This window comes from Equus caballus, chromosome 3 (genome assembly GCF_041296265.1).
Source record: "Equus caballus isolate H_3958 breed thoroughbred chromosome 3, TB-T2T, whole genome shotgun sequence".
NCBI classification, from domain to species: Eukaryota; Metazoa; Chordata; class Mammalia; order Perissodactyla; family Equidae; genus Equus; species Equus caballus.
The window spans coordinates 44,021,601-44,047,813 of record NC_091686.1 but is presented as its reverse complement, the minus strand read 5'-3'; the positions used below and the strand labels follow the sequence as shown (position 1 = coordinate 44,047,813).

The 26,213-nt window shown below is 39.3% G+C and overlaps 1 protein-coding gene across 12 annotated transcripts in view; it reads right to left on the bottom strand.

The window, feature by feature from the left end:
- Positions 1–26,213, bottom strand: part of PPP3CA (protein phosphatase 3 catalytic subunit alpha) — a 287,954-nt gene that overhangs the window by 229,808 nt on the left and 31,933 nt on the right. For 2 of the 12 annotated variants that reach the window (XM_070263375.1, XM_070263376.1), the window contains exon 2: positions 18,278–18,357. The exons of 7 other annotated variants lie outside the window; for them this stretch is intronic. The gene's annotated coding sequence lies outside the window, so the exon portion shown is untranslated. Of the gene's footprint in view, positions 1–18,277; positions 18,358–20,995; positions 21,079–22,976; positions 23,376–26,213 lie in introns of those variants that run through there. 3 more of the 12 variants (XM_070263373.1, XM_070263374.1, XM_070263367.1) reach the window with 3 other exon arrangements.

Below are 26,213 nucleotides of genomic sequence, written 5' to 3'. Positions count from 1 at the left end.
AGAATAAACCTTGGCCACAAAACACACAATTTAATTTCATTTTACAGATGGCAAGGCCAAAACATATGTGATCCAGGAGCAGCAGAGGGGTGAGTACAAACAAGGTGGGAAATGAGTCTGGGGTACTTAACTAAAGGCCCAAAGGAGGACAGTGAGAGAGCAGAATGAAGAGCAACAAAAATGCCTGATGAGCTGCCAGAGGGGTGGGAGCAAGGAAAGCCAGGAAGCAGATGGCCAGCAGCATCAGACACCTGCCCAGGCTGCACTGGATGGACAGCCAACACCACTTAGAATTGCCTTTAGTAAGGGGTGCATTCCTGGGACTTGCATGTGATAAACGCTAAACGGGCAGTGCTGTATGTAACTCACTGTTTTGTGTCAGAACTAGGCTGGCCCCCAAAAAGATAACTTGCAGAGTCACTCACCCACTTCAACTGCGCTCAGTCAGAAACCTGATTAAAACCAGCTGAGCCAATGACATCACCACAGGCTTTTCACTATAAAAAGGGCAAGCTCTGTGAGGTCAGGAAGCAGAACTAAGCCCAGTGGACAGAAGCCAAGCTGGAAGAAAGAAGAGCCAAGTAAAGTTCAGAGGAGGAGAGACTCAGTCCAAGAAGACGCTGGGATGAGCCATTTGCTCAGAGACAGCTGCAGAGGAAAAAGACACACAACGGAAATTTCCTTTTAAGAGCAAGGTGCTGCTGTCTCTCCCAAAGACGTTAGTTACCTAAAACAAAGCCTCGAAGGAGAAATTGATGGCAGCTCTTTCCAACTGTCAGTTCCCGCAAGGGAAGTGAACCATATCGTCATCCTGGTAACAGTGTGCATGCAGTCTTTCATATGTTCATTGACTTACGTTAATTGAGCACCCGCTATGGATCAGGCACTACTACAGGAACGAAATACAACAGTGAGTAAAATGGACAAAAGTAGATGCCCTCAAAGAGCACATATGCTTGGAATGAAAGACAGTTAATAACAGACAAATATACAGCATGTCAAATAAGCATTACGGAAAAAGTGAACAAGAGAAAGCAGGTTGAGCGTGGTGCTATTTGAGCAAAGTCTTAAGGAAGTGGGGAGACAAGAACATGGCTGTCTGGGAGAAGAACATGGCGGGCAGAGGTAACAGCACATGCAAAGGCCTGAGCTGGAACGTGCTCTGTGTCGGAGCAAGATCAAGAAGGCCAGTGTTGCTGGTCAGAAAGAACAAAAGGAAGCAGGAGTCAATCCTCACATGCAAGTAGAGTGTCAAGCAGGTATCTGGATAAAGTATGAAACTAGATGCTCTGGGGGAAGATGCAAACAGTAGACAAAAATTAGGAACCATAATGGAAACATGGTATGAGGGTGGATCCCATCACTCCACAAGTGCATATACATAGAAAGGAGAAGGGGACATCCCAAGGGTTAGAGGTTGGACAAACAAAGAACCAGCACAAGAATACGGAGTGAGAACAGTCCGCGAGCTGGCAGCATGCTCTGTGTTGTCCTAGGACTCAAGCACAGAAAGTGCTCCCTGGAGACAGTAGGATCGACTGGGCAGACACTGCTGCTGTATGACGTTCGGCGGGCCTACCCTGGACCTGACACCAGGGAGGTCAGCAGACACCTGACAAGATGAGGTTCTGAAGCAGATGGGGAGGAAAAGCATTTGAGAAGGATCAAGAGAAAAGAAGAACTGAAGACAGTGAATGTATACAACTCCGAGAAGTTTTGCTCTAGCTAGATAAGAACACGCGCTCAAGAGATTTATTTTAAGACAAAAATTATAGCATGTCTTTCTGTTAATGGGAATGATCCAACAAGGAGGGGAAACGATGCAGAAGAGAGAGGGACTCGCTGGGGCAATGTCCTCGCATAGGTAAAAAGGGTGGCATCTAGTGAAGAAGGCAAGCCCTTCTCTGGTCTCAGTGGAACTGAATGTGAGCTGGTTACAGGGTAATTTGGTTTGTTTTGATCTTTTTTAAATGAAATTATGTTGGCTATGAGTAGGAAAGGGTCAAAAAAAAACATGCCACAACTTTCTGAAACTCTTAAATTATTTAGGCTATTCACAGATGGGTTTTAAACTAATCAAATGTAATAACGAGACTGTGATAAAACATACAGCACCCAACTTACATGGGAAAACAAACTACTGTTTGTTTTTAAATTTCCTTTCCTTTTCCCTTCCATAACTTCATTTTAATTTTAGATAGGAAAATAATCTTCTGCCAGTTAGGGAAAACGCATGACTTTACATAACAAAGGCAGACTTGCCGGTTACCAAGGGCGTCTTTTCTTATCCTAGCTTCCCAAGTGACAAACGACAAATCAGGAGAAGGGAAACAGGAAAAGACTTTCATCAACACACACTCCATTAGATCTTAGCCTATGAGCACACCTTCATGGGGCTTCCATATCTACAAAGACGGACATTCAACTTGGATAGCCCTCCACGCCACGTCTCTTCCTGGGAAGAGCTAGTCCGGGCAAGAAGATTTGATTATCTTCTCATCTATGACACGGTTAAAAGCGACTTGCTGTTATTCTAGGTGAGCAGAGATAACCCCACCACCAAAAATGCTTAAATCTGGCTAAACTGCTAAGACCTGTCTTGAGGGGGGGTGTTTCTGACAGTCTGTGCCCTGATAACCACTTCACACCCATCTGGTGGTAGCAGAGCCAGAGCTGGGTGGCGACAGAAAAACAGCATTTTTCTATCCTATCTGTGAAAACCAGAAGATGGCGAAGATGAGGATGGGAGAAATGTGATGGATTGACTTCATGGGAATGCAGCTGAAGACTTAAATCCACGAGGTATATCTCTAGAGCTCTTCCCAGATGATTGCTTCAAGTTGGTCTAAACACACGGAGGATTCCTGCATTCCCCAAGCCCTATTCTAAATGGGAGGGTGTGCAGCACATTCTGTGATCCAACTGACCTCTGGGCTTCCAGATCTGCCCTCCCACGTAGGGCTAGAGAGTGACTCACACTTGCCATGGCTTCTCCTCCACTAAACCCCATTTCTCCTCTGACCAACAGCCTGTTGATCTTGCACCCCAAATAACTCCACTGTCGATACACATCCGTGGAGTGCTATGAGGACAACTCAACAGAAGGGATCCAAGTGCTCAGCACCTTACAAGCCTCCCTTCTTGGGCCTGCCGGGTGCAGGCAGCCAAGTGAGGCTCCCGCCCGCCCTACAGAACCAGGGCCGATCCAGAGAGGACAGCCTGTCCCAGCCGAGTCCTCAACACATTTACCACCAGCTTTTAAACAGTGACTCAAGCTGTAACACATAAACTCAGCCGTCATCTGAAGTGGGCGCCTTGCCCTTCTAACTATTCTTGACTTACCTAGGTCAAATTATTTGGTTCAAATGTGTTAAGTAAGAAGAGATGATTTTATAAATTCACATGACACAAATATCACAATTTCAATCAAAACTCTTTCTTCATGCCTTACAAAACTAAAAAACAAAAAACTTGAAAATCAAAAGCTGCACTACTCAGGTTTCTCATAAATTTCTAGCATTACTATTTTACAAAAAAGTAATAATTTTCAGGAAAGACCTGAACTTCAAAAGGTGGTTTTCAAACACCTGGTTTTAACGTTTAACTGGTCAACAGCATAGGGTTCAGATGAAAGCGAGCACCTGCCCCTAATGAGGCAGCTCATTTTGCGACTTGAGGGGCCACGACATCTAAGCCTTGGTTTCTTCCTCCATAAAAAGTGAGCATTGGCTACCGTACCCATATTATTGCCTGTAGCTAGAATGTTCTGATTTCCTTCCACACAATGTTATGAATTATTAGTATTCCAGGTTAGTAAGTTTTATCAACATATAGTGGAACCATTTTAATCTGTAATAACAAGAGGTAAATAGGGGCAATACAAGCGAATTAACAAAATTATAGAGTGTTTTAAATTTAGAAAATCAATGCTTACAGAGAGAAGAAGATTGAAGTAATACGGCAGACAATTCTGAAGACTGCTGCCTGGCTCACCCTCCCCCGTCCCCTGAGAACTGTCATCAGCACTCCATACATACGCTGTAATTCTGCAACCCAACCTATAATTGATTGATTCAGGGGTAGACCACAGACCCAGGCCAACACAATCAGATTGTCTCTCCCTGGAAGTTGTCATTTTGATCTGACAGACATAGGCTGGGAGTCCTAATATCCAAGCCATAGTAACGCCAACTATGCAGAGTCCACCACTCCTGCTTCTGCAGATCCCACAGCAGTCTGGAGTCCCCAGGGCCACACTGGCTCCTTTCTACCTTTCTCAAGATTGATGGCAGTTATTCCCAGGATTCCTTTAAGTACCAAAACTTCTACATTTAAATTAATTGAAACAAAACAAAATTAAAAATCCAGTTCCTTAATTGAACTTGCCACATTTCAAGTGCTCAATAATCACGTATGGCTATTGGAATACCACACAAGCCAGCCCAGATTCACAGAACATTTTCATCATCAAAGAAAGTTCTATTGAACTGATCTGCCCCAGACCCAGCTAATAACCTTCCATTTTTCTGAAGCACCTAGGATCAGGGATTGTTTTCTTTTGTGTGTGTGTTTTGTTTTTGTTTGTTTTCTACATGCAGCCATAAGAATCTTAACGGGAGGCATCACAGTAACTTTCTGGAGATCCTATAAAGGGTTTCTGGGTACTCTCAAGGGTACTAAGTCTTGGAGTTAATGTCAATTCAAAACTTAAAGTTTACTGACATCACTCCTGGACTCCTCCTGGGTCACAGAATCATGGCATTTCAGAACTTGGAAAAAACCTCAGAAATACCTAATTAAATTTCCTGGTTTTTATACATGAAGAAATTAAGACCCAGAAAGCTTGTAACTTGCTTTTGTTTCTGAACAGTACTTACATTTGGTTTAATAGGTTATTTAAGACAAGATAAATAAGATACCAACAAAATGTAATATACAACACAACTAGGCAAATCCCACGATTACACAAGAAACCAGGCATGCCGCTTAAATATTTATTTACTCACCAAGCTGTTACTACACCAACTCCTTCCTACTCCCCACCCCCATCTCTTTCTTTTCCACTTATTGTGTAAGGTAGATTCACCATGGTTACTATTGTTTTCAACAACATAGTTCCCCATATCTAAAAGGCACAGAAGACATTCTGTACTTTCAAATCAGGGAGCAAATACATTTTTATTGTACTTTTTACTTTTCACTAGAACCTTTATGTTCAAATCTGCCACATGCTTAGTCATCTGTACAGATTGAAATCTGGATAGCTGGAGATGTTTTTATTCAGTTGCTTTCAAACAAACAGTAACCAAACATCATGTAAAATACGTGGACTAAAATGTCCTACTTATGCATCAATAGATTTAAACTTGCTAAAGCAAGTTCTCTTGGCATCTTCATAAAGCAACATGTTCTTTCTATCCTTCAAAACACAAATCCAAATGCTGACAGTACACAAGCATTCTGACGCTCTACCATACTCGCTGTCTCACGCCTGACGGCAGTGAAATCAGTAATCATCCACCCAGCAGAGAGAATTTACAGGTTGCTTTCAGGTAAATATAGAATTCAATATTCATGTAATATTAATTTTGACATGAAGGCTCATTTTTAAACAATTCTCATTCTGTACTTGCTTTCCTGAAGTCAAGTGCTGCCAAGGGTTGGAGGAGTTGATGACCTCCCAGCCGTCCTTCCCATTAACGATAATGTTCTCCCCGCATGCAGATCTACATCTAACATGACTAGTCCGTAAAGAAATGGGGTCAAATGGTTACAACCCCCGCACATATCAAATCACTGCAGACCCCTACTTTTGTACAGCTTTTCCTTCTTAAATGTAGACAAGCAAAGATTTCCCCTACTTATATCACATCACATAACTTGTAAAAAAATAATACACATTTTGAAGAATTAACCAAGACTACTTCCGTTTCCCTTCCCTTTCAAACACCAGAGTGTGTGTGCGTATGTGCATATACAAATATATATATATATATATACATGTTCCACAACCTCTTCTAACACATAGGGATGTTGGCCATTCCTATCTCGGGGAAACACCTCTCCCAAGATCGTCAAGCATGACCCATAAAGTCAACAAGGGGCAGTCGTGAACTTAGTGGCTGTTCTTTGAATCCTGCCATTAATCAGTGGTAGCATGAATCACAGAAAAGCAGTCCGGGGACCACAGACCAAAGACCTGCAGTCTTTCAACAAAGGCTTTGGCAGATAACTTACACAACAAAAACAAAAAAGCAAAACAGCATAAATTCCAATAACTAAATCGCATGGCTAAGGCACACGCTTTTTAGAGAAAATGTGCTAAAGCCAGTACATATATCTGAAAGCAAATGAACACAAATGCCAACCACAGTCCTGGCATGGCTTCCACACAGACACCCAACTCCTCTGAAATACCCGCACACACCATGGAGGGGATCACAAATGAGTTAGGTCATAAAGTCTGTACCTGGAAATATTTACTATACTAGTAAGTTACCAAGAAGGTAGAAAAATCGTGGTGTCTTATGAACGGAAGCTATCGAGCTGATTATTTCAATAGAAGTTTAACTTTATTAACCACTGATTAAAAAACAAAAACTTCCTTACATAGCTGAAGGGGCTCCATAACCAAATTCATGGCACCTTCATTCTGAAATGGAACTCTAATTACTACTACACACTACTCTAGGTGGCAGAATTTTGCCAAAGGTTCATTTTAACCATTACTCCAATACTGATTAGTTACACTAAAGCTGTAAAAAATTAAGTAGAAGAGATTCAGCCTTGGCAGCCCCAGTCAGTGATGGCAGGCCCTCGAGGGAGAATCTGGAGGCCTACATATGGAACCTGGTCCTTTAACAAGGTTTGAGTAAGTGGGTCAGCTGTCACGTGTGACAGAGTTCAGCCTCTTGAAGGAGAGTGCATTAGCTGCAGCAGGCCAGGATCAGTTTTCGACAGCTGGGACTTGAATGTTTAGGCTTTTAAAAGTCGTCGATAATTTCTTTTCTAGTGTAAAACATATATATTTTTTTATCAGATTTTAAGTTGTACACAGGGGGGAAAAGTATGTGTGTGTAATATTAAAATATCTTTTAAAATAAGGGGGAAAATGTACTTTAAGGCTATATTTACTAAACATTTAATTTTTAAAGATCAAATAAAAAGGTCATTCTCAAGTCTAGCAACTGCGGGGTGAAAAAAACAGCTACTAGCAGAAATACCTTAGGTAATTTATCTTGTTTTAGCGAAGTTTAAAATTTTTGGAACAGCCATCAGCTTCACATCTCTGACTACTTTCAACATATTTAAATATACGGACTTAAGCGTTAGAAACACAACTGAAAAGTCACACTCTTTTTCTACGCTCCTTTTAACGTGTACACTTAGTACTGCACCAACAGAGGAAAGAAAGATAAGTCTTCAGGAAGAGTCGATGTTGAGCTTTTCTTCTTGACAGAGATCTTGTTTTGAAAGTATTCAGCATGGAAACATGAGTTCCTGATCAAAACAGTGGGAAGGCCCTTTAACTTTGTTAGATACACAGTCCAGCTCTCAGCTGAAGTGAGAAGCTCAGATGACCTGGGCTGCCTCCTCATCAAATGCCCAGTCTTCTGCTGAAAGCACCCTCATCATTCTACATGCAGGGCAACAAAGGTGCTCACCGTGTCAATTAGCACACGCACACAATTATTTTTTTGCCTTAACTGATGTGGGAAAAGTGCCTAAATGGATTTTCAGTAAATCTGTCCAAGGACAAACTGTAAAGGTATTTTGCTAATCAACGGTTGGTAATAAGTTCTACACAATCTCAAAAAATGCTGATGGTTTGAAACCACAGTTTCCAACAGCCCTCTTCCTGCTGCCTCGTTTCCCTCCTTGCCCCGGACTGCTGAAATCAGACAGGCTGAGGAGACGGTCACCTTCAAGAAAGCCCTTTGCCCTGCCAGGCAACCCAAGTGGAATCTAATATAAAAATAGGAGTCTAAGGAATCCAGGGAGAGCAGAGCACGTTGTGAGCCAGAGCGCAGCCGGCCAGCCAGGCGGAAGAGGTGATGGAAGCTGAAGGCTCCCTCTGGAGGAGCTGGAGAAGGGCCCTCTCCCACCACGGCGGTCGGTTCAACTCTCCACGACAACGGCCGCTGTCACACTGAAAACCAGGGAGCAGATTATTGGGTGCTGCAGAGTCACAGGTAAAGGACATTAATCTTCTACTTTTTTACATGTCTTAGTTTATATATAAAAGCCATTTATTTTACTGAGGTAAAATAATTGGTACCCCCGCCAAAAAGATTGCAAGGCTATCAATACAGAATACTAAATGTGAAATTAATACCACTTAACGTCAACACAGGATACCAACTACGACATCAATCACTCTCATGTCATGTCAATTTTCAGGCACCCTGAGGTCAAACAAATTCATAGATGACAATAATTTTTAAAAAAAGAAGAAGAAGAGAAGAAGGAGATGATATCAAAAGAGTGCTACCAAAAGCGGAAACAAAGTTAAGGAGTTTACAGGAGTCAAAAGCACGCTAGTTACAATGGCATGATGATGTCTATGAGGCAGTAAAAATATTATTTGTATATTTTAAAAAATAAAGGAAGCAGCTGTGTAAACATTTTAGCTTTTTTTCCCCCAAAAAAATGTTTATACACTTTCCTGAGGATAGAAATAATCCAAGCTGAGGCAATGTTTTATCCCATTAGAACACGCACACACAGTATCACATACAGTAGAATGTCTTGTATCCCAAAGTAGAATGTCTTCTTTCCCTTTTTGATTTGAGGCATTTCCTCCCAACTTGGCTACCAGAAGGAAATCCTGAAAGTGAGGGTCATCAACAAACATCTGTCATTCTGCAACGTGCATGATAAAAGGAAAAAAAGCTCTTACTTTTTTCTAGAAAAAGAAAAATGACATGGGAATGCTATCTTTTGTAAACCATTATAAATTTCATGCCAATTTGATTAAAAAGATACATCTACATTGAAATACACTTAAAAGTAAAATTACAACAAAAATACCTCCAATCTAGAGCATGCATTTTTATTTGGCATATTTCCTTCATCTTGATATCAGTATTGTGGTTGCATAGCTGTAATCATGGTTCCCTTACAATTTTCTATTCTGCATTTTCACTTAACATTTTATTATAAACATTTCTATATGCTCCACATATTTACAGTTATAATTTCATCAAGAATTCCAATTTTTTTCTCCCATTGTAGCTAAACCTTCAATGAGCAACCTCATGCAACACAGCTCCTTTTCTCAGTTGAATTATTTCTTCCTAATGAGTCAAAGGTTGTAAATAATTTCTTAGTAACTATAATGCCTCATTGCTTTACAGAATATTCCTACCCATTTACAATATCCAGAGTGGTGAAGTAGAACAAAATATCCAGAAATTATTTCAGTATTGAGACAACCCTGGGGTCAATTTTTAAAATGCTTTTTTTTTCCACTTTTTAGAATTAATTAAATAATGCATGCTTTTAGATAAACTTCAAACATGTATCTGCCAGAGTCAAAGTAAAGTTAATACTGTCCCAACTCCTAAAACCCATTCTCTGATGTGAGCACTGTTAACAATTTGGTGTGTAACTTTTCACACTTTTGTATATATAAGCGTATACATAGTATATGTAAAATTTCTAAACTTTTCTTACATTTTACAACACTAAATGTCTCCCTACCTTCAAATATGAGCTCATAACATGACTTCTATAATATGACTGTCTCTTTCAAATATCACTTGATTCCAGTTATACACTCAGTTTAGCAACATCATTAAGCACTGTGCCAATTCTTGGTTAACTGCCACTCATGAATAACCTAAAACAGAAGACAATCCTCAAATTACTTTAAACACTGGTGTGTGTGTGTGTCAGAATTACCTTGCTAATTATGTTTAAGACCACTACTAAAGTGGGCTTGCATGCCCTAAGATCATGTTGCTGGGGTGGTACAAAGAAGCATTTAGGAAGCAAGCTGACCTGACATCAGAAATGTGTCACCCACACGTGGCTAACCAAGACTGTATAATACCAACATTGTACCCAGCAAGACAAAAGTGACCTACAGTTTTAAAAGAGATGAGTGACATACAGTTAAAAGTCAAAAAAAGTTCATGGGGTTGCCAGGAAGAAGCTAGCAAAAATCTTGGAAATAGTGGTTTCTCTAAAGGGTCTAACTGTGCTCCTAATTTGATCAAGCCATAACACACCCTCTGTAAGGAACATTGTTTTTATCATCTCTGTAGCAGTCTGACTCTTTCTGGTACAGTCCTAGGAGCTTCCTTTGGCAAGCCCTGCCTCTCCTGTCATCAGCCATACAATCAAGGTGGAATTGCCACCCAAATTAAACCACCCCTTTTGCATTTGCTGTCCCATGGCTCTGTTTTATTTTTAAGAATACTTATCAGTCTCTGGTATTTTCTTATTTACTTACTCACTTACCACATCTTCCCTTCAAGAATGTAACCTTGAGAAAGTAAGGGAATTGTCTCTTCATTCTTCATTCACGTCAACGAATTATTTATTGAGCACTTCAACAAGCTGGACAAAGGGCACAGAGTAGTGACCAAAACAGGCAAAAATGCATGCCCCAGTGAAGCCCACATTCCAACAAGGAGAGAGAGACAATCCACTACAAGAGTAAAATACACGGAGGGTTAGGAGGTCACGTCTGCTGTGGAGAAAGAGAAAACAAGGAAGGGAGGTAGAGAGTGCCCGGGTGCGAGTGAAGGGGCACAGCTGCACTGCAAACACCATCTCCAGCACCTACAAAAGAACATGCGGGCAGTTGATAAAGCCTGGCTCGAGGGATGGGGCCAGACCGGCAACAGCCAAACAGCACATCCCCACTCCCTGGATTCAGTGAGTGGTTCTGAGATGTGCACATAACAAGATCAGAGTCACTCAGATGCAAAAGACCTTGGGGCAGGCAAGCTCCACAGTCATCTGGAGTTGCGAACAAGGGTTAGGGCTACTGTAGCCATCCTGCAATCATGAGAAGAAAGCCGCCACAGTAGGAAGGCGGAGCCCAAGACAGCAAACAACCAGCACTGGTCACATCATTTGACTGTCTAGTTCCAACCCTATCTGAAGATCGGCACCTTGACTGAGCTATTCAGTTACGTAGGGCAGTAAGAGCATCTAAATCAACTAGGTCAGCTCTTCCATGTGAGGTAAAACAACTTTCTGCTTCACTTTCACCAACAGGTGCTTTCCTGGGGCCATTTCCTCATTTGGAAAAGTCAGTTACTGCTGTAGTGGCATTTAATGCACTCCGAGCTGGATTTCCTATTCCTTGCAATCTAATGAGCCAGTGCCCACACGCATTCCAGTTTATCACATAAACCTAACACAAACTGTCTTCCCCAGCACACGTCATGCTCATCACTATGACCCTGTTTAGGTTTGGAATACTTCCTCTACCTTCTTCTCCCAGCCTCAACTCCCTACCAATCCATATCCTACTTCTCCATCTCTTTCACAAAGCTTCACCTGGTAATCAATTCATTATTCATTCAGTCATTAAATCCAACATATGTTTAGCTGGCACCGACAGACAGTGAGCATAAGGAGACTAACAAGGCACAGTCCTTGTTCTCAAGCATATTTCCAAAAGGAAGGGAAATACTCGAATAAGAGCTGCAGAAGCAGATGCAGGCTAACAGCTGCTTGAACAGAGTGACATGTAGGAGCCAATGGGAGTGTGAAGGGAGGGGTGATCAGCTATGTTTCTCAGACGCCCCACAACTTCCCTCACCCCCTCTAGACCCACTGACAGTATGGACTTACTGTCCTGTATACAAACGGCCCCCACCATGGGAGTCATCTCGTCTTTAAACGTTCTTCTAAGGTCTGGAGGGCAGGAACTATGTCCAATCCTTCTTTTATATCTTCCCAACTTTCTAGAATATAATACAGAATAAGCCTCCAATAAATGTTTATTAAATTCAAATATGGGTATTTTGTACTCAAACTTTTGAAAAAGACCATAGATGCTATTTCTAGCCCTAGTTATGTTTCATTGCTTTTTGACAGACTACTAATTTTCTCTTATCTGTCCTGACAGCTGAAAGCGTACCAGAACTGCTCATCCCGAACTCCACCAGGATAGGCGCCTCTTCCCAGGGCATCGCCACGTGGCTTCCAAATCAGCCTCTTCTTTGTGGGTCGAAATAACTTCCTGCTTTGCCTTCACTAACAGGAGTTCTCTTAGGAGCCAAGGACATAATTACTTTACAGCGTTTCACTTTTGAGCACCATATGCAGAAGCCACTACACTGTGGCAATGAATTAGAGAATTTCTACTGCCACAATACTTCTTAATCAGGCTGTTCTCAATTTGGAAAAGAATTTTACAAGAGTGATGAACTAAGTGGAATTAAGTATAGCTTTTAGTCCTCACAACAGAGCAAACAACCAAAAAACAAAGGGAGGGAGAGCGAGCGACACAATATGTTCCTAAACAAAATTACACGAATTCTTAAGAGCTGATGTGATTCAAATGGAAAAAATATATATATATTTTTCTCATATGGTGAATAGTGAATCTAGTTTGGATTGAAGTGTTTTTCCATATAGTAATCTCATCTATCAGATCATAAAACTTAAATATTTTTAAAATGTTTTTCCAGATCTATGTGGTCATTCACAGGCTATCACTTGTAAGTTTCACAGGACAGGATGCTAGCCATACCGCCCAAATCTCCTCCACTCTTTCAAAATGTTATAGGACTAAGGTCCTGGTACTATACCAGTGACCCCCATCCCTAGTTATGATAATAAAAAGTGTCTCCAGATATTGCCTCCCCCACCGCCGCCACACTGGGAACCACTAGGGCAATAACATCACAATAATTTAACTAATTATCTAGGGTCTCAGAATACAAAGCATCTGTCATACACAAGGTAAGACCACGGCACCAACAGGCAATTACTTAAGGGAAAGAGCTACTTATCGGAAAGAATATTCACTCATTTGTTAGTGGCTTAAAAGCCTTTATGAATAATCAATTAGTTTTATCAAAATAGGCATCTATTTTCTAATTTGTACATAAAGCATACACAGGTGGAAAACCTCAAACAGGTGCTCTAAGACTATTAAGGAATTCTAAATAACTCTTCCTGAACAGTTCTGGAAATTTCCTTTTGGAAAACTGGACACCCTCATTCAAAATCTCCTTGTAGATCTCATGATTTAAGACCACATCTACACAGAATAAAACAAAATGGAAGTTTGGCAATTCTTTTGATATGATTACTTTGCTTCAAACTTTTTTCTTGGGGTCTAAATTATACCTTTTTGCTGTCAACACTAACAAATTTAACCAGATAATTAGCAAATCTACAAATGACTTTTTGCCTTGTAGGCATTATCTAATGTAATGATTTAAAGATGTTTCCATCTCTTTCCATGAGTCCTCTTAACTGGTTCTGAATCCTAAAGGAAAGTGTGAAAAGAAAATCACTCAAATTCTGCAGGTCTAACACTAGAGAGTAGCATCTTCCTCTTTGATGGACCAGACCCAGCATCTTATGAACTTCAGACAAACTTCTTTGCAATTGTATGGCCTCAAGAATGGTTCCTTCTCATAGAGTCTTCCTTTCTAACAGATTTGAAAACAGGCAAAGATGTTTTTTCAATTTCTTCTTAACAAATGTAATATGTCTTTCAAACAAAATGTGTCAAGAGGAGAGAGATATTGACCATTTAACCTCAAAAAAACAAAATTATGCATTTTAAAGATGTTTTTACATGGTAACATGAGAATAATTTCCAAATTTTAAGAATTACCAACCTTGCTAAAGTGGGTAATTTGCTCAAATAAAATTCAATTGATTTCAATTAAAGTAACATTTAAATCATCTTAAATTCTATTTGTGTCTCATTCACAGTGGAAAATAGGAGATAAACATTATCTATAGGCTAGTATGTTTGTTTCTACAATTAAATATAGGCATTACATATATGCAAATTTTTAGGTTTAGTATTCACCTAGAATCTAACACAGTCTGCTTTTCTCCCAGTGCCTACTTTTGTTCATTTTACTGCTCCTTAACAGCTTGTATGAGAAAGCTAAAGAGGAATAAAAGGAAGATGAATGAACTATTTCATTAAACTCCAGGTTTTGATAAACCAGTTCATCTTCTTTTTTTGCTTTAAGTTAAACCCTTCCAAAATAATTAGGAGGTAATCAGGATAATATGTACGTTCTCTCTTTAAAGATGAAATTCCACATGTCCCTATTATTCCTATAGATTCTGGTGACTATGTCATTTTATTCATGGTTTTAGTCACAGTCTTATTTTCCTGAGGGTTTCAACTTGATTGCTCTGTTTGTTTCCCAGTAACTTTTTTTTAAATAAGGGAGAGCATTTCTGAAGTTTATTTATTATTGCAGACATATGCAGAAATTTACATTTATGCATAGGTGAGTACCACTGGTAAAGTAAACAATCATCTATCTAAAAGTCAGGAGACAAAACTACTGCTCAAGTTGGTCACTGACTCGTAGTGAGACACTGCTAAGTCACTGAACTTGTCCTTAACGGGCCTTCTGCAACACAAGCCTGCAATCAAGCCATGGTAAAAATGTTCTGAAGTTATATAAGAATATATGATATAACAATATATTTAAAATGCTGAGAGCTTCTTTAGAAAAATTTTAATATTTGCACAATTGGATACAATATCATTCTAGGAATTTATAAAGTTCATATCAAGATATCACTGGTTCAGAGGGAAATCAAATAATACATAATGACAAAACAGGAAATATTTATACACTGCTGTCTTCCTCATTTCCTCTTACTGTCAGTGAGGTTTGCTTGGCTTCTGTCAATGACACTAGCGAGTGACAAGTTCCCTGAGCCTCCCTAATTTTCTCTAATCTAATTCTTTTAGAGTTGCAATGGGATACATTCCAGATAATAAATACTATCTATTTTAGCACAGTGACTAACACATAGTAAGTTCAAGAGTAACTATAAGCTTCCATTTCAAAATGAAGGGCCCAAGGCATGGAGCAAAGCACACCATCATCACACTCATTTACCATGTCCTAAGTGATTACTGTATGGACATCAGGAACTGGCTTTGTAATACAGGTCACTGCTTAACTTAGCCAGGATAACATCAGCAGATCTATGCAGGCTGACGGAAGCTGACCCAAGGTCTTTTAAGAACCATACAGTCTGACTATGCAGGGGGCATACTGGCCGATTGCCTCGGTTGCCAGGAAGGAGAACTCACTGGGTGAGCAGCCCTGGGAAAGGGCCGGCCAGGCCAGCCTCCACACACAGCACCAGCTGTTAGCAGGAAACTCTGAACGTAATCTACCATGAGAGAAGCTGTTACAGGCTTTTGCCCCTGTTGTTCTGTGCAGGAACACTGGTCTGGGCAATGAGGATAACCTAAATCTCAGACACTGAAGATGTGCTACATACTATGTTAGTCATTCTTAAGTAAAATCATGAAGGTAGTTTTGTTTGATTGGTTTTTCATGCCTTATCATAATGTTTTGATTATAGCTCCCTTTGTTTGAATAGTTCAGCTGTTTTTACTTTTATCTCCACCATTTCAGGAGAGAGAGCACACTGCGGATGCAAAGTACCAGGAACCAGACAGCCAGCTCTTAAAGGAACTGGCTCTGCTCAGACTACTTGTGTGCCAGGGGAAATGCCTGCTGGGCTTTCTCGGCAGGGACAGGCCAGTGCCAACGAATGATTCCAGAGGTTCCTCTCAGCTCCAAAAACCTAGGTTCTAGTATTTCCCCCCAGGTCTAAGAACCCGCACAAGCCCATAGGTCTCACAGCTCCTTCTACGCCAGCATCACAGAAAGGTGCTCCCCGAGACAGGTTCAAGAGTCCCTAAGGTGCAACCCAGTCATTCAGCACCATGAACCCTCGTGGACTGGACCGAGGCAGAGAAACCTTCATTCAAGGTCATCTGACAACTGGCTGTCAGTAACTACACTGAGCAGCAGTTTGGTTTTTTTTTTAATAAATTTTACGTATCATAATTCTATAGTTTTGTCCTCCGACTCTGAAATGCTGGAGGACAGGGACTTCTTTTTTGTATCTTAATACCCAACTGTAACAGCCATGTAGTAAGCATGGATAAGTGATACAGAGTAAATGATTTATAATTTCTATTACGAAACGTCTAACTTGTTTTCATCAGGTCATAAGCATTAGTAGACAAAGATATATTTATACTACTGTCTCCCTTGATCATCAAGCACTGGCATCCTGCACATTCTTACAGCTACTTTACAGGCATTCTTGCAACACACTGTCATAGAATACCTGTATGTGCCTAGCCCCACGCTGGGTGCTAGGATTGCAAAGTCGATTAAGACAATGGTCTCTGCCCTCCAGGCACGTTGTCTACTAAGGAGGAGGAAAAATGTAAAGTAAAAAGGCAAATAACAGACTAACACGCTGACTGCTATTTCAGGGAGAAAAATAATTTGGGCCATAAGGACAAATAGGATAAAATATTACCAACATTATTTAACAGAGACAAACTAAGATTAGTGCACATACATATTAAACATTTCAAGCTGTCAAGTCAAACTACCCATATAAATACTTTGTATCCAAAAGATGTGAATCACAGTAACATTGTAAAATATGTTTAGCCAGAAACATAGATTTGGATCAAAGATTGGCAAAGTCTCACATCTCAGCTTAGGTTTTCCTGACACATAAAGGACAAAGATCAGATCAAAAACATAAACTGTGATGACAATCTACCAGGGAAAAAGCATCAGTGTTACCACAGTGACAAAACAATTTTTTGTAATTACTTTTTAATTTTTTAAATCACTTTATGCCACATAAGATATTATTTCATGTAGAAGTCTTAAATGTTATTCCAGAATGTACCATATATCCACCTCCCCAAAGGTAACGTAATTCTGAGTCATCTCTGTACCAAGAATAACATTGTTTCTATCACTATTCACCGAAACTTGAGTGTAAAAGAAGAGAAAAAGTAAGGGGAAAAACGCATTAAACTGTTTCCTAAGACTGAGATACTTTTAGTTTGAGACATAGGATTTTACTTTAAAACATTTCAAAGGTCCTAGACAGAGGTCACCATCATTCATCACAAAGAGAATCACCTCAAATGCCAACATGGTAAACATATCTATACACACTCTCATCTATAAACTTACATATACACATACATACATTTATATAGAAAATGTCTCAAATATATATATAAGAACAAACTCTGATGACATATAAAGCAAGCATTCATGCCTTGAAATGTCCAAAACGTACTGAGACTACAAAGCTCAATTCATTGAATATCAAAAACAACATGACACTCACTGCCTGTTACATAGTAGGGCCTCCCTACTCAAGTGCTTCCAATGAAATTAGTGTATGGGTCACCCAATGCTCTGGATCATTCCTCACACAACTAATGCAATAACCATGCTCACTTCTGGAAAAAGTAATCCTGCTCAGGTTTTTAAAGGATGGTTTACATATTTAAAAAATTATCTTGTACTTTTACATATACCTAATGATTTGGTGCTTACTTCAAATAACTTTCTATTTTTTAAAAAAAAAATACATATATTTTTTAATTTTTTTTTTTGCTGAGTAAGATTTGCCCTGAGCTAACATCCATGCCAATATTCCTGTGTTTTTTAGTATGTGGGGCACCAGCACAGCATGGCCACTAACAGAGCAGTATAGGTCCATGACCAGGAACCAAACCCGGGCTGCTGAAGCAGAGTGCGCTGAACTTAACCACTAGGCCACCACAGCTGGCCTCTATATACATATATATATATATTTTAATTATATATAAACTCAAAGGAAATCACTAGATAATGGTCCAACTAAAATAAAACATGCAAATAAATATTACTTATATATGTTTTCTGCAACAATTGGTCCATTTAATACAGTTTATAGAACATCCTAAAGAAATTTCAGTTTGAAAGAAAAAAAGTAAAAATGAAAGCAAAGCTACCCAGGTTCTAAAAAAGCTACTGCTTTTCTTTTCCATAGTAACCACACTGGCTGAGATTACCTAGACTTTCGAAGAATGTTCATTCCATGTATGACAAGAAGGACATACTAAGTAAAAGGTATAAATGCTATAGAAAGAACCCTATATTGAGAGGAAAGAGATGAATTTACTAATTCATTTACACCAGAAATACTTCCTAGCATCTTGTCAAATGAAGTCCCAGCTGTCGTCAACCAGCTGTGTAACAATGAACAAGGAATTCACCTCAGTTTGATCTTCTTTAAAATGAATTGCAGCCTCATCTTCAAGGTTCCTTCTGGCTCTAACACTATGAGAAGATCAAGCTGCAATGATATATTATTATAAGCAGCTTAGTATTACATAATCCCATAAGCAAAGACAAACTTTTCTAAGTTAGCATACCACCACAGAGTAATAAATAACTCTTCATCTGTAACGACTGTTTGTTATAGCATCTACTAAGAAGAAGATAATTAACAGAATGTGCCATCTCTAAGTCTGTCATTACCATATATTTTTATGGAGAGTTTCAAATAATCTAAAAAAACTAACCAGTTAATTCTCAAGATTATCATTCACATCTGACAGAAGGAGAAACTGAGTCTCAGGAACTAAGTTTATCCTGGCCCTATGTCAGCAAGACAGAGCCCACCATGACAAGCCGAAAGCTGCTGGGCACTCAGCCACTGCCTTTTAGGAGTCCCACAGTAAGAGCCTCCTGAATCACTGAGGCAGAGTTATAACCTAAATGCAGGAAGCAAGCTCAAAGTTTAGGGCCAAATGTCTGTCTCACTTGAAAATTAGGAGTGGCTATTAAATTTAGTTTGACTGTTCTCCAAAGCTATACCTGACTTCAAAATTCATCCCTTCGTTAAGAAACCCTGGAAGGATGTTTCATAATCAAGAAGGGCTTCAATCTCCCTGGGACTGCGTCAAAAAGAGAAGAAAGCACAATGGCAGAACCTACAGTTCTGTATATTCCCCTCTAAATTCAGTAATAATTTGTTCATAAAATGTGTACTTCTGACTTTTGTCAAAATACCATGTTTCCTTAAAGTGAAATGGTCAAAATTTCCATTTAAAAATTTTATTGATACTTTTAAAATACAAATATAATAGATACTCCTATTTCTTTCACCTCCACCTCTCAAACAATCTCACATTAACCCACCCCAAGGGAAATATCCCTACTTTCTCTATGTGCACCCCAAAATATACAAATGTATGCATTTTATAGGATGATTGTTTTTAATTAACAAAAATGATATAAAATACAGGATCATATGTTTATATGTACATAAATATCTTCAATTTCCTTTGTGCACTTAAAGAATATCATGTACATTTTTCTAAGGGTATAGCTATCTACCAACTATTTTTAATACAGCATCATGATATTCCATAGTTTGAATGTACCATAACTGATTCAAACAGTTTTCACTGACTTGTTTTTTTTAAAGATTTTTTTATTTTTCCTTTTTCTCCCAAAGCCCCGGGAAACACAGTTGTGTATTTTTAGTTGTGGGTCCTTCTAGTTGTGGCATGTGGGACACCGCCTCAGCATGGCTTGATGAGCAGTGCCATGTCCGTGCCCAGGATTCAAAACAGCGAAACCCTAGGCCACTGAAGTGGAGTGCGTGAACTCAACCACTCGGCCACGGGGCCGGCCACTTTCACTGACTTTTTGTAATTGATAAAAATACGTTTTGAACAATTAACTTACATTAACATATGGGTTATTAACAGATACCCTTGTATTCCATCCTTATGTACTGGTACTTTCTATAGGATGGATTTCTAGGATAGGATCATTGAGACAAAGAGTAAGCACATCTTAGGTGTTAAAAATGCACATTCTTATCAACATATATATATAAAATGTCAATTACCTCATATCCTTACCAGCATTAAAAATTATAAGTCCTTTTAAGTTTACCAATCTGATGGGATAAATGACAGCTTATTGTTTCTGTTTGCCTTATCCGGACAGCTCATGAGTTTGCACATATTGATAAATCTTCACTGGCCATGTCTGCATTTTGCCTAATTTTCATATCCTTTCCAAATTGTTTTGTTTTTCTTTTTATCCATATGAAGCCCTTTAGATAACAATTAATTTTTTGCCTACCAAATATTTTTCTGGCTTTGTTTGTGGTGTCTTTTGCAAATGAGAATGTTTTATTTTTCATGTAACCAAATCTGTTGATCTTTGCTTTATGAATCAAACTTTCTTAGCAAGCTTACAAACTCCACCTTCATCAGGTTGTTTTACTAATATTCTCCTATATTTTCTCCTAATATTTTTTATTTAATCATTGGTTTTTAGTTTTATTTATGCTGTTAATATATTGGGAATTTATTTTTATGTAAGATATTGAATAAGGCTAAAAGCTATGCTATATATTTTTTTGAATAATCCACGCTTTGTCTATTTAATTGAAATGTCATTTTATCCTATGTACAAGAACCTGTTTCTGGATTTTGCCTAATGATGCCCCTTTCTGTGCCAATACTGCCCTGTAGTTTGTAAGTTTCAATTCTTGCTATAAGGACAACATTCTCCTGTAGTTTCATTTTTACTTTCATTTCTACAGATAAAAAAGTTTTCATTTATGGTTTTTAAAATTTATGCGATAAAAATCTAAACATAGTAACTGGTACAGAGCCATCAACTTTGCTCCTCTAGATAAGGAAGCCATTGATCAACCTTCTAAATTCTTTATTTTACAATTTTAAACAATAGTATATTCAAAAATGAATTAAAATGTATATATTTACATATCTAATAGGCTTTAAGATAAAAACTTACAACTTCTACAGGTTCTAAACTCTAAACCCTATTATTTAACTTACCAATACAAGTAATTAAAGAATATGAAAGGAAAAATTATCTTTGACCTTACACTTTTTAAATAGGAAAACAAATTTAAAATTTAAAAATCTCTAACAAACGTTACTTACTTTTATATGCTGCAATTTATATGAGACTTTCTAACTTTAAACAGGCCCAGCAGTCTGGCACAATTTAAGGGAAAACATTGAGGCCATTGAAAATTAACTGAAATGTCAACCCACTTTAGAAGAAAGCTATTGGTAAGACAAGGGTGAAGTGACAGGCACTTGTGAAAAGCACAATAACTAAACAATGGGACCCATTCAAAGATGCTGGAGAGACAGTCAGGCTTTGCAGAGCTAGAACAACAAAGAGCAGAACCAGTTCCCACTTGGGCAAGAGTTTGTTTATTTACTTTGCTTATCTGAAATCAGACCAAATGATGCCAGTGGTGTGGAATGGCTGAAAATGTTTCTCAGCATGCAGGCAAGAAAAACTGCCTGATTTTCAAGTAGTTTAGCTGCTTCGTACTAATTGCTTTGCTCCTGTGAACCCTAAAGCTCATGTTTAAAAATTGAACTATTTGAGACCACAAAAGGTGTTATTCTTCCATCCTGTCATCCTCTACCATTTTTAGTCACATTTTTAAGAAGTGATTGAAAGAAACAAAGAATACTTCTCCACTACAAAGTACTACAGCCTGCACCCATGAATTATGGTTTATGGAAATGATTTTACAGAATTAGTGTGTTTCACACCTCAGGAAAAGGCGTGAAACAAACTTAAATGGCTACTTTTAACCACAAATGAAGTCTTCTAGAAAAACAACAAATATTTAAAATGTGAATTATAACAACCTATTTCCATGATTTAATTTGGGACCAGGCTAATTGATGAGAAAGCCTAGAATAAACTGCTCTTAGAGACCAAGTATGGAGAGAAATGATAACAATTATCCTTCGTTCATATAAACGGTGAAAGCACGCTATATTCTTTGAATAGGATGAAATGAGATTAGCAATATCAAAACTTTCTATTCAAGTGCAGTTTCAGAATGAAATAATTTGCTGCAATCTTCCTACTTCAAAAGCAGAAAACAGCAGGTTATCAAAGGTTTTCAGAGGAGTTTAGAAAAAAAAATCAATGATGATAAAGTTTTTAACTTCTATACATATCTTCTTCTAGCATCTGTAACAGTATAAAAAGTATTTTTAAGAACATATACTTAATTATCAATAAAATATATCCAGCCTAAAAACCAAATAGTTTTCTAAGTGTTTTTCATGGTTCACAAAAATGATCATATATTCAGTAAATCTTAAATGATGGAAATACATCCATCTCCAGGACCTGAGAACTTCATTACAACTAAAATAGTTAATTTCAAAGCTTTACACATGCCTTGAGAGCAGAGGATGTACTGGAAAAGTATATTTCATAGATTCTTTTTCCCAGTGAGACACCCTCAGGAGGAAAAAGTTTTAACTCTGCCTCCCAAAACAGAGACTGTGCTTTGTCTTTGCAAGCACGAGGCAGTCTACCACAAACACAAGAGGTGACGCTACAAATCCTTTAGGGCAGGACAATTAGCTCTCGGTCATGTCCTTGGAACACCTATTGTTTGGTTAGCTTACTCTGGAAGAGGTTTCTAAATCGGCTGGCTGTCATTAATCTAATTGCATATTGGGGCAGCTAATTAGAGAGGACACTTTCCTGTTGCAAAAATACTGCCTCAAGTGAGGCTTGAATTAGAAGCCAACTTTCACCGTGTCCGCACCCCCCACCCCCACCCCGCTCGCTCCAGAGTCAGCTCTCTGTCTGGAACACCAACCACTCCACTGCTGGAACTCGGCCTGCCTCCTCCACCTGACCACGGAGGTTCCCTGTCCGGAAAGCCACAAATTACAGGGCTAAATTTCAGCCAGCAGAAGAAGGCATTTGGAGGTAAAGCCAAAATGAGGGTGAAAGAAAAATTTCCACTAAGCAACCAACAGTAATTGATGTATGAGCAACATAAAAAGCAAGTGAATATGAGCTATACACCCACTACCATCCTCTCTTCTCAGAAGAATTAAAGGACAGACGACACAAAAAGGCTCGTATTCTAACCTGAAAGGAGAAACACTCAGCAGGAGCAAATCAGAAAGTAAACCAGCTGAGCTGCAGATCTCATTCTGACCAAGCCTCTGAAGTTGGGGGGTCAAGCAGCACGGAATTACCGACTAAGGGAGCAAACCCAGCCCCTGAGCTCACGCAGACTGCTTGTTTTGTGAAGGCGCACTCTCATTTCTTTTCTTTTCGTCTTGTTTAGTCATTGTCATCCCCTGTAGCTTTAGATGTGACAAGTGTGAGAGCTACGGCTCAGATAAGCACGACAGATGCAGAGTGCGCGTGAGGTCTCAGGCTGGGGCAGCGGAGGGCAGGCAGGGGGCTCTGTCCTCCGGGCGTGAGCACGTGTCAGCGTCTCAGCAACCCGCCACCTCTTCTCGCCTCCTCTCAAGCACTGCTGCGGGGGCCGGCACTGGAGGCATCGCAGCTCTCCCAAAATGCCAAATGACTTTCCCAGCAAAGCACACAACTCAGACCATGGTGCACACTCAAACAATCTAAAATGGAATTAAAAGACATCACTGCTCTAATTTCATTTTAAATCAAAGAAAACCAGATTTTGTTGGCATACCATATTTTTACAAATGACCCCACATTATGCGGAAAACAAGCAAGTCTGAGGGCACAGAGTCTGCCCTGTAAACTTTTGCCCCAGTCAATGCTGTGATTACAGCCTCGCTTTTCCTGATCCGCGGGAACTTGCAAACAGAGTATGTTGAAATGAGGATGAATAATTGCCATATTTCCAGTGTTGTTAGGCTTTTACTTCTGCGAAACAATTCTGAGAATGTAGTTTGGCAGCACAAACCTAGGAAACCAGATAGGTGACCGTGCTTAGCTGACGTATCAGCTGAAAACGAACCTTCTTAGTGGAACTCAAACGTCTGCAGAGAAAGAAGTGAACTCATAAAACCATTTGCTCCTAACAAATGACTTCCCTCCCTTGATTATAAATGTAGTTCTAACAGGTCCAGTGTTAAAAAGGTTGAAACGTGGTCAGCTACATGCCAGTGTTGGGTTGGAATTGTGTCTACATTTCTAAAGCTCCCAGAGCTGCCTGCAGCCAACACTCGCCACGCAGCGCCTGGTATGCGAGGCCTGCCTTCGTAGCTGAGACTGGCTCAGGGTTCTCCACAGACCAAAGGAACCCATGAAGTTAGACCCGAAGCACTCACTGCTTCTTTAAAGATACACTTCTCTTCTCTAAAAATCTTATACTCCAATTTTATGATGTTTGTTTTCATCAAAGGACACACACTGCCACTTCACAATAAGAATCCCTCCTACACAACTACTGAACCTATTATCCAAAACTAATTCATGCTGAGGAAAGCACAGGTAACTAAGTGATAAAGGGAGAATTCTGTAATCACATCTCACCCATTTTTTAGCCTTTTCATCTATTGGGTGTGTCCCAAACAACTCAACAATACATCTTGCAATGACTCATGTCTACATGTCACAGGGACTCCTATTTGTGCCCTTAAAGATTCATACTCCGAAAGTCTGGCCTGGAATGTGAAATTAAAAGTAACTTATCAAGATTTTGATGCATTTCTCACATTCAAAGTTCTTCATGCCATGCAAGTGGAATTTTTAAAAATTATTTTCTTCCAAAATGACTATACCTGAGCCAAAGTAATCCTTAATTTTAAAATGGGAAGGGAGAAACTGCTCCACAGAAGCCTAATATTTTGTTACCATCATCATCCAAGATATAAAGTGTACTAAGTTACAGTTTTATTATCGTGATACCTGGCACATAGAATGTTCACAAAATCCCCTTGAATGTAATATTTCAGAATTATTTTTACTAAAAAGCATATTAGTCAAAAATTTCTTTAGTATTCACAAAACACTTCATTATTCAATCAAAGCTTACTTTCTGAGATGTGAAATTTCATGCGCACACACACGAGATTAGAACGCTCATATCAGCAAGAGGATGTTATTTCCCAGAAAAAGAACGCCAAAGCCATACCAAGAGCTCCCGCAGCCCCAGCCCCCTCCTCTGCCACGCTCTCTCTGCACTTCGAGAGCGAGGCCACTGTCATCTACGACTTACAGAACTAAGGGAACAGACAGGAGGAAAAGAGACCCCACATCAGGTGTAATCCTGGTGCTTCCCAAGGCTTCCAGGTGCAAGAGGCTTCTTTCCTGAGGATACTGTCAACCGACACAGCTTTCCACTTGACAATAACCCATAAATAACAGAACACAGGAAACATAATCCTTCTGAAGTGGAGGCAGCCAGGCTCGGAAGTAGTTATGTTGTGATGTAGGTTTCATATAAACATATGAAACCCGAAAGGCAAATGTGTGTGGGCTGGGGAGAGGGGGTCCCTCACAGTCCCATGAACTTTGTCTTGTTCTAGGGCTCAGGGAAAGTTTGCTTAAATATGATTAACTGGAACACTAATTACAAAGACAGAAAGGTGGCCCTGCCTGAAAATAAAATAAAGAAGCTAAAAGAAAAAACGTTTATCTGCCATGCAGGGCCCTGGGAAAATTCCAATGTACATTTTTTTTTAAAAGAAATCCAGGGGCCAGCCTGGTGGTGTAGTGGTTAAGTTCGCGTGCTCCACTTCAGCAACCCGGGGTTCACCGGCTCAGATCCTGGGCGCGCACCTAGCACCACTCATCAGCCATGCTGTGGTGACACCCCACGTAAAAGAAAGGAAGACTGGCACAGATGTTAGCTCAGGGACGATCTTTCTCACACACACACAAAACAGAAATCCAGATGTACCTGCATGAAAGGAACAGACTTTACCCTGTTGATTGATTCTCTTTGGAGTCTACACAAGGATGGGTAACAGTCAGAATCAACCCAAAGAGATCCTCTTCTCTAACATGTAATACAATTGAGTGTTTTTACAGAATATTCTTACATTGATCCTGTAAGAAAAAATACTTTAAAAAATGCTACATTTTACTCTATTTTTAAAAAGAAGGTATGTATTTATCAATTTATACTAATGATTTAACAGACTCAAACACTTTTAATTCGATATTCCCTGTCCTATATAAAAAGATCAATATATAAATAAAGATTTGCTTAGCTAAGTATAATTATGAAAACTCAAGCAACTATCAAGTCACCTAACATCTACTCAAGTTTAACCAAAGCATGCCAGTTGTACTTTCTTCAACTATAAAATTACTGATAATTATATTTGTATAAGTAAAAAGAAAAGCTTTCCATGATTAACTTTGTGTTTCTACATACTAGTTTGT